This window comes from Eleutherodactylus coqui, chromosome 5 (genome assembly GCF_035609145.1).
Source record: "Eleutherodactylus coqui strain aEleCoq1 chromosome 5, aEleCoq1.hap1, whole genome shotgun sequence".
Lineage (NCBI taxonomy): Eukaryota > Metazoa > Chordata > Amphibia > Anura > Eleutherodactylidae > Eleutherodactylus > Eleutherodactylus coqui.
Window position 1 is genome coordinate 235,341,488 of NC_089841.1, and position 8,160 is coordinate 235,349,647.

Here is an 8,160-nt window from a genome sequence, read left to right on the forward strand (position 1 = left end):
CACTCGTAAGGCATGTTCACATGTGCACGGGACACACTCCGTGATTTAAAAGGCTAGAGCCTAATGAGATACAGATCACCACGGTTTTTGCACTGTATTTCGTGCATCCCATTGTGTATGCATAAACCTTTATGGGGCCCTTTGGTGCACAAATGCACTCATAATAGAGCATGTTCTATTTTTATGCACACGCAAGATGCGGAAATTGACACCAAATTTTCCAGGGACCCAGCTTTGTTTTACAAACATCCACATCTATAGTGCCAAAGATAGTAGCAATGCCACTTGATGTGACCCACCCAGTCATAGTATACCCTTTTGTTTGCTCCATGTAGTAAGTGAGACTTTTCATGTCCCACACATAGTAAAAGTGCCCCTACTCAATAATAATGCTCCCTTTATGCCCTGGCCCAGTAATAAAGCCCCAAGTAGGCCCACACTCAGTATTAATGCTCCACATAGGCCACCACACAGTAATAATACCCCTCACAAGCTCCACTCAGTGATAATGCCTCATGTAAGCCCCCACTCAGTAATAATGCTCGATTTAGACTCCCACTGAGTAATAATGCCCCAGCTCAGTAATACCCCCTATGGCCCCCCACTCACTTATAATGCCCCTCATATGCTCTATATAGGCACTGCACACTGCCGAGCCACAGGACCATGACATCATTTTAGGTGTAGTGAGGTTCCAGTTTGTTTCAAACTTTTCAAAAGTTTGCTCATCACTAGTCATAGGTACCAAAACATCCTGTGATATGACTTCTACTTAATAAAGCTGGCTGCCCACGGGCGATATTTCATAGCGTGATCCGCGGCAATAAACCGCATGCGGATCACGCTTGAAACGCTTTCCATAGGATAACTATGGAAAGAGTAGCCCCATGTACACAAGTAGGAAATTCATAGCGATTTTCCACTCACATCATACAGATAGGCTCATCGTGGTGACCTTTAGTGCTCCCCTGTGGTGGAAAATCGCTCGCGATATTCCGTCGCGGGCCATGGACAGGTGGCCTATCACTACTAACGTGTTATCTAGGTCCTGGACTTCATCATGTATTCACAATAAAAGTATGATAACTGCAATAATTCAAGGACTACTGTGGATCTTCCTTCTTGTTTATCAGTAGAGGTGAGCACCCTACGAAACAATCTTCTCTTGTGTATCAATGTGATCTTACCTTACATTACCTCTTGAGTATGGTCACTACATTGTAGCACCAATGGTGCCTGGGTATTATTAGAGCTGACAGTTTTGCTATATCTTAATATGATGCAGTGTTTCTATCCAACAAGCATGCACTGATACATACGGATTGGTAATCGTCTCTGTTTACTTGTAAACTGGTGATAGAGCTAGTAGTACTTTGTCATCTTGGCGCAAGTTTTATGCATCCGTTTTCCTTAACACTCCTTTGCATCATTTTTAAATCCTGGCTATGCCTGGACTCTGACTTTTTGGTGTTCAACACATCATCCTCATATTTGCTGCACATCTATTCCCAGGTCAATGTAATTCATGATAATTGGATTGCTATATAAATATAGGCATAATCCTTTGTAGATTACATCGTCCCCCGATGAAGCTTTTTCAATAGTGATACGCATGCAGCCTTATCGTCCTTACATGGATTTTATCAATGAATTAGTAATTGGAACTAGATCCGTTTTATTGTGAATAGTTTTCCCAAAATATATTAATGTCATAATCATAACTTTTTTGCATAGTGTGACAATTAGGGGATTAGTCACCTCGCAGGATCGCCACCTTTCTTCCAGCTAGGTGGGTGGCCGCACTTCAATGACCCATATCCAGACCAGGGTAGGTAGTAAAATTCAGGAAGTGGATTTTATTTTGGCAGCAAATAAAAGTTCCAAAGGTAATAACTGTTCGCACTATTGTGTAGTCACAGTGCACACATGCATTAACAACCGAAATCCTAGCCATCTGACTACTAACTCACATACAATGCTCTCCGGTCTACTACAGTGGCCTAGTGCCACTACACATCACAGTACTGTCCAATATCGTACCCAACCAGGGTGTCAGTCTGGGGGCATCCTTCCCTTTCAGACTGGTGGCTGTAGCACAGCCTGGTCTGCCACAGACAACAGGCTTTCAGCCTCCTCCAAGCTTCTCTTCCAGGGAGTAGCTCCAGCAACAGCCACAGCAAGATAGAACTCAATGTGTCTGTATAGTGGCCGAGTACTTCTATTCCTGGCCCCCTCCATAATGTCATACATTTCAGGTCTTTTGTAGGTGCGCTGTGCAAAAGTGCTTTGTCATTCTGTTATGTTTTGCTCAGCTACAGCAAATGAGGAGTTAAGTGTTTGCAAGAGACAGGGAGATGTTTGCAATGTATCAGTTATGTTCTGTCACGTGATCCATGTTGCATATAAGTATGAGTGGTTTTGGGTGTGGTAGAGTCCATCACAGAGTTGGAGATTTAGTCAGAGTAAGTTCCGGCCACATGGGGGTACCTTCAACTCCCATGTGGAGAAGCATAGAGGAGGAAGAGCGGTTTTCTGGTCTTCTGTGTGCCAGTGACCGTGGAGGAGTGAGAGTCCCCAAAAGAGAGAGAGAGCGTGAGCATGTTGGTGGTGAGTGAAGGCTCAGCCCCTGTTCAGTAGTACTCTTCTGCTGCTTTCCAACGTGGCCGTCCTGTACTTTGGGATCACCACGTAGAGGTAGTAAAATTCTGTTTACCTATGCAGCAGTCCTGTGCTCTGGGATCACCGCGTAGAGGTACTAAAATACTGCTGTCCTACACAGCCATCTTGTGCTCTGGGATCACTGTGTAGAGGTACTAAAGAAGATTCTTGCTGTCCTGCACATCTGTCCTGTGTAATTTGTGCCTTTCACCCAGTGTTTGACGAGAAGTAAAGTTTTGCCAGGCCCTGACCGTTCCAAGGGACCTGAGGTACGTTATACAAGTCTGCGGCTCATTTATTTACTGCCAAAGGTCTTTCCGGTGGGTAACGGAACGCTAGCATCACCCATGACAACCCCTATATCTGTTTCACAAGTTTATTGGGCATCGCTCTCCGAGGGGAGGGTGGAGTAGGCCCAGCGATGCCAAGGCCGAGGCTACGTGTGTCCCTCTGGGAGGGAGCGTGGTAAGTGCTGCTGTGACAAGCCACCATCTTGCCCTCCCAGCTCCTCAACGTACGCCCCTTGATCAGGGTCACCCTACGGGACGCTGCATCTGGAGGTTTTAACTCCTTCAAACACTTCTGCTGATTAGCACACTGTCAAGCCTGTTCTCAAGCCCTCTACAGGCCATTCTGTGTACTGCCTTGCTACAATAGTTATATTGTTTACTTAAATTTGCACTGGCACCCTGTTAGCACTTGCATTTCTTGTGGTCTTTACATAGAAAAATGATGGCAGAAAAATATCCATCTAGTCTGCCCTGATATTATTTCCTTTTTCTCTTAGAATAAATATACACAGGCTTGCTTTATTTGAACATTATATTGAGATACATTGTTAGGGTGTCTTCACACGAGCGTGTTTGTGCGTGCATACGCGTGCACAAAGACATGCGTCTATTACAACCAATGCATTCCCTATGGTGTGTTCACATGTCAGTGTTTTACAGGCGTGCGCCTGTAAAGATAGGACATGCGTACACCATAGGGAATGCATGCATTGCCTTCAATGGAGCTTTTCAGGGAAGAGCTTTAAGTATAAGCAGATGTTTTCTTCATCCCTGCGGGCAATAAAGAATTTCCTTCTGCACCTGTCACAGATGTGACAGATGAAGCAAAGGAATTCTTCATCCTCATGGGGAATAAGGAATTCCCTAGCGCAACTGTCACAGATGACAGCTATCATAGAGGATCCAGCTGCTGGCACCCATTAATTGTTTTTCAGGGAAGGGGTTTAAATATAATCCCTTCCCTGAAAAACAAGCCAAAGTAGTGTAAAAAAAAAACAAAACACTCACCTTTCTTCAATTGCCGGGTTCAGCCGCGTCCTGTCTGCGCTGTCCCTGGCTCTGCAATGAAGTTCTTTGAGCAGCCGGGGAATTAAAATCCCCGCCTGCTGAAAGACCTGCTTCTGATTGGTTGAGGCGCTCAGCCAATCACAGGCAGCTCCCGCCTGTTATTTATTTCTGTGTGGATTCCACACGGACGGCTTCTATCGTAGTCAATGTAAGCCGGACGACCTGCGGCCCTTCCGTAATAACATTGCGGAAAGAGAGTGGATTCTGAGTCAGTGCCTAGCGACGTCACGAAAAAGGGGGGATTTTAAAAAAAACAAAAAAAACTGTACTGCGCATGTCGATGGCTCACCGTGCTGACCATCCGCAGTACAGTAATGAAGAAATGTCAGGTACGCGCGGATGCCTGCTGGGCACAAAGTCACATTTCGCTGTGGGCTCTCGCATGTGGAATCCGACCCGGCAGTGCGCAGCCGGCCTAATTGATTACAAATTTTCAACATTTTTTCAAATTTTAGACAAGCAGCAAAACTTCAGACTTCTAATGTTATCAGCATTTATAGAAGAATCACACAAATAGTTTTAATGTTTAATATTAACGATGATCGAGTGGTTGCTGCACATTTTCAGTTTTACACTCGGTCAGTGGATACACAGTACCCAGTATCACAAATTCTGTTCTCTGTCAGTGAGTGGGATCACGTCTCTGTGTAATGTTTAACTGGTTTTAAATCCCAACAAAAGCGAGTTATTTTAAATACCAGAGCTCCATCTTGTGGCCTTAACATTGTTCTCATTCATTTTCATAGATTCCACTATGAATCATTATGCGTGTTATTCACTGATTTTTACAATGTACTCTTTCATTTTGATAGTCTGCTTTCAAAAGCTAAATCTATCCAAGTTACAATATAATGGATGTAGCTAGGGATTGTCTGATTTGTAGAAAAGAATTTAGAAGATCCCATTAAGCATTTCTGAATGAATAGATAGATAAGGAACCTGAGCAAAGTAGAAAGTTCACAAAAACACGTTTCTTTCATTCTGGAGGACCCAGCACCTCCATACATTACATGAATAATTCAGGGACGTAACAACAGACTCACCAGCCTAAATGCAAAAGTTATTCTTGGCCCCCCTTAACCCCACCCCCCAGCTAATCTGCATGGCTACTGGTCATGGTCAGCACCAAGAGATACATAAACACATTTTTTATTTTTATATATATGTACATATATATCAGATGACATACCTTAAGACAACATTTATAGCTTGACAGTTAAGATACAGTTACTGAGCTCTAGTGAACTCTATGTAATGCAGCCACCATACTATAGATCAGGGGTGTCAAACTCATTTTCACCGGGGGCCACATCAGGTTTTTGGTGAACTTCAAAGGGCCGATTGTAAGACAGTACAGTAAGGGCTCGTTCACACCAGCGTATTTGCGTACATAATATGCAGAGAACAGAAGCCATTGATGTCAATGATTTCATTCACATGATGTATATTCTCACACAGCATGACCTATATTGTTTCAAACTACGCACCCCGATAGGCCATTGAAGTGAATGGGCCACGCAAATACGTGGTGAATGCGCAGGAAGCCTATGTATTCACTGCATATTTGCGCACCATCTCAGGGGGCCCATCTACGTTCTTTTCTGCGTGCCCAAATACGCAGGCATAAGCGATTTTCGATTGCGCAAATACGTAGCGTATTTGTGCGACCGAAATGCAATTACGCCCGTGTGAACGAGCCCTAATAGTGACCCCCATAGTGGTCGCAGTAGTAATAGTGACTCTGATAGTGGCCTCAGTAAAAATAGTGACCCCCACAGTAGACCAGTTAGTAATAGCGATCCCCACAGTGGCCCCAGTAGTAATAGCGACCCCTACAGTAATATTACCCCCTCCCAGCAGCAATATTACCCACTCCCAGTAACAATATTAACCCCCCCACACAGCAACATTAACCCCCACCAGCAATATTAACCCCTCCCAGCAACAGTATTAACCCCCACCCACCCAGCAGCAATATTAACACCCCCCCCCTCCTCCCCTTCCCAACCCTGCAGCAATATTAACCCCCTGCCAGCAACAATATTAACCCCCTCCCAGCAGCAATATTAACCCCCACCAGCAATATTACCACCCCACCCGACCCCCGCAGCAATATTAACCCCCTGCCAGCAACAATTTAAACCCCTCCCCCCCAACACACCAGCAATATTAACTCCCTCAGCCCCGGCAGCAATCAGCATTATTAACCTTCTCCCAGCAACAACAATATTAACCCTCACCCCCCAGCAGCAATATTAACTTCCCCCTTCCCCAGCCATATGCTTACCTCCTCCTTGCTGTCAGCACCGTTCCTCCTCGGATCGTGCTGAGCCCGGGCGGCATATGAACTTTTCCCACAAGACTTCTGCACTATTGAGCAATTCCAGCAACCTGATTGGGGAATCAGCCAACCCAGAGAACCAAACAACCAATCAGATTGCTGGAATTGCTGACAAGTGCAGAAGTCTTGTGGAAAAAGTTCATATGCGTCCGGGTGTGCACTGACATCAGTGAGCAGCACGGCACGCTTCCTCCCTGAGTCCTCTCCTGCGGAACTGAAGAGCAGGGGACTCGGGGGAGAAGGGATCAGCGCTGTCAGTGTGATTACCAGCGGGGAGCTGCGGCACGCCAGCTGGTAATCACTACAGTGGTGAGCGGCCGTCGGCACGCCGCGGGCCACATAACACAAGGCAGCGGGCCGGATTCGGCCCGCGGGCCTTGTGTTTGACACATGTGCTATAGATACCACTTTTACATCTACACAGTGCTAGAGATTACAAAGCAGTTACCTCCAGTGATCACGTGACTAGAGATGAGCGAGCGTACTCGGCCACGCCCCTTTTTCGCCCGAGTACCACGATTTTCGAGTACTTCCGTACTCGGGTGAAAAGATTCGGGGGGCGCCGTGGGTGAGTGGGGGGTTGCAGGGGGGAGTGGGGGGGGGGAGAGGGAGAAAGAGAGGGCTCCCCCGTGTTCCCCGCTGCTACCCCCGCACCGCCACGCCTCTCCCCGCCCCCAGGCGCCCCCCTAATCTTTTCACCCGAGTACTGAAGTACTCAAAAATCGCGGTGCTCGATCGAGTAATTACTCGAAACGAGTACGTTCGCTCTACATGTGACATCTTCTCTGATTGGTGTCATCCATTTTCTCTTTTCTTTTCCAACCACCCCAGACTACCTTGAAGATTTTTTTAAGGTTACAACTTGACTGCACATCCTCTCCATCCTGTTATTACCCCCAATGCCGATCTCAGTGCCTCTCACAGTAAAAGTGCCCTCTCTTGTGCTTGTACACAGTAATTGTAGATGTGACATCTTCTCTGATTGGTGTCATCCATTTTCTCTTTTCTTTTCCAACCACCCCAGACTACCTTGAAGATTTTTTTAAGGTTACAACTTGACTGCACATCCTCTCCATCCTGTTATTACCCCCAATGCCGATCTCAGTGCCTCTCACAGTAAAAGTGCCCTCTCTTGTGCTTGTACACAGTAATTGTATCCCCACACTGTAATAATGCCCACTTAGTGCCCATTAAAATTGAGTATATTTATATTAAGATTTAAGCTGTATTGGTGTTTTTTGGTATTGGCATTACACACCGAAGGATTTCCAACAGACGACACCTCAGGGGCCTTCTGCAGTGACAGAAAGAAGGCAGCACAAATGTCTAATTTCTAAGTTCATTTGCACGAAACCGAGCAATGGTAGCGGTGAGGGAACACCCTCTTGCCTAGGGGCCCGGGTGCAATTGCTACATCTGCGACTCCTATTGCTACTCTACTTTGAATAACCAATTGATTTCAATGGTCATCTTCTCTGTGGTGGCACTGCAGTTGAATTAAACATCTGCCACAAGGTTTCCACACAGATTACTGCTGATCAGAGGTGTGTGGGGGTACAAGCAGTGCAAAACTGTGAACAGTTTATTGTCAGTAAACCCTTCAAGAGGTATTTTAAAGGCAGTTAACCCCTTTCAATATGAAAGTATGCGAATTGTGATTGTTCTTAGTAAGAGAAAATAAGCAATCTTGCAGATATGCCCTTTAATGGCTAACAAAAATACATTTCGAACCTTCGCAGGATTCTTCCTCAGGTTTAAATGGAATAGATCAGAAGAGGCATCTATATGTAAACACATAAGTAT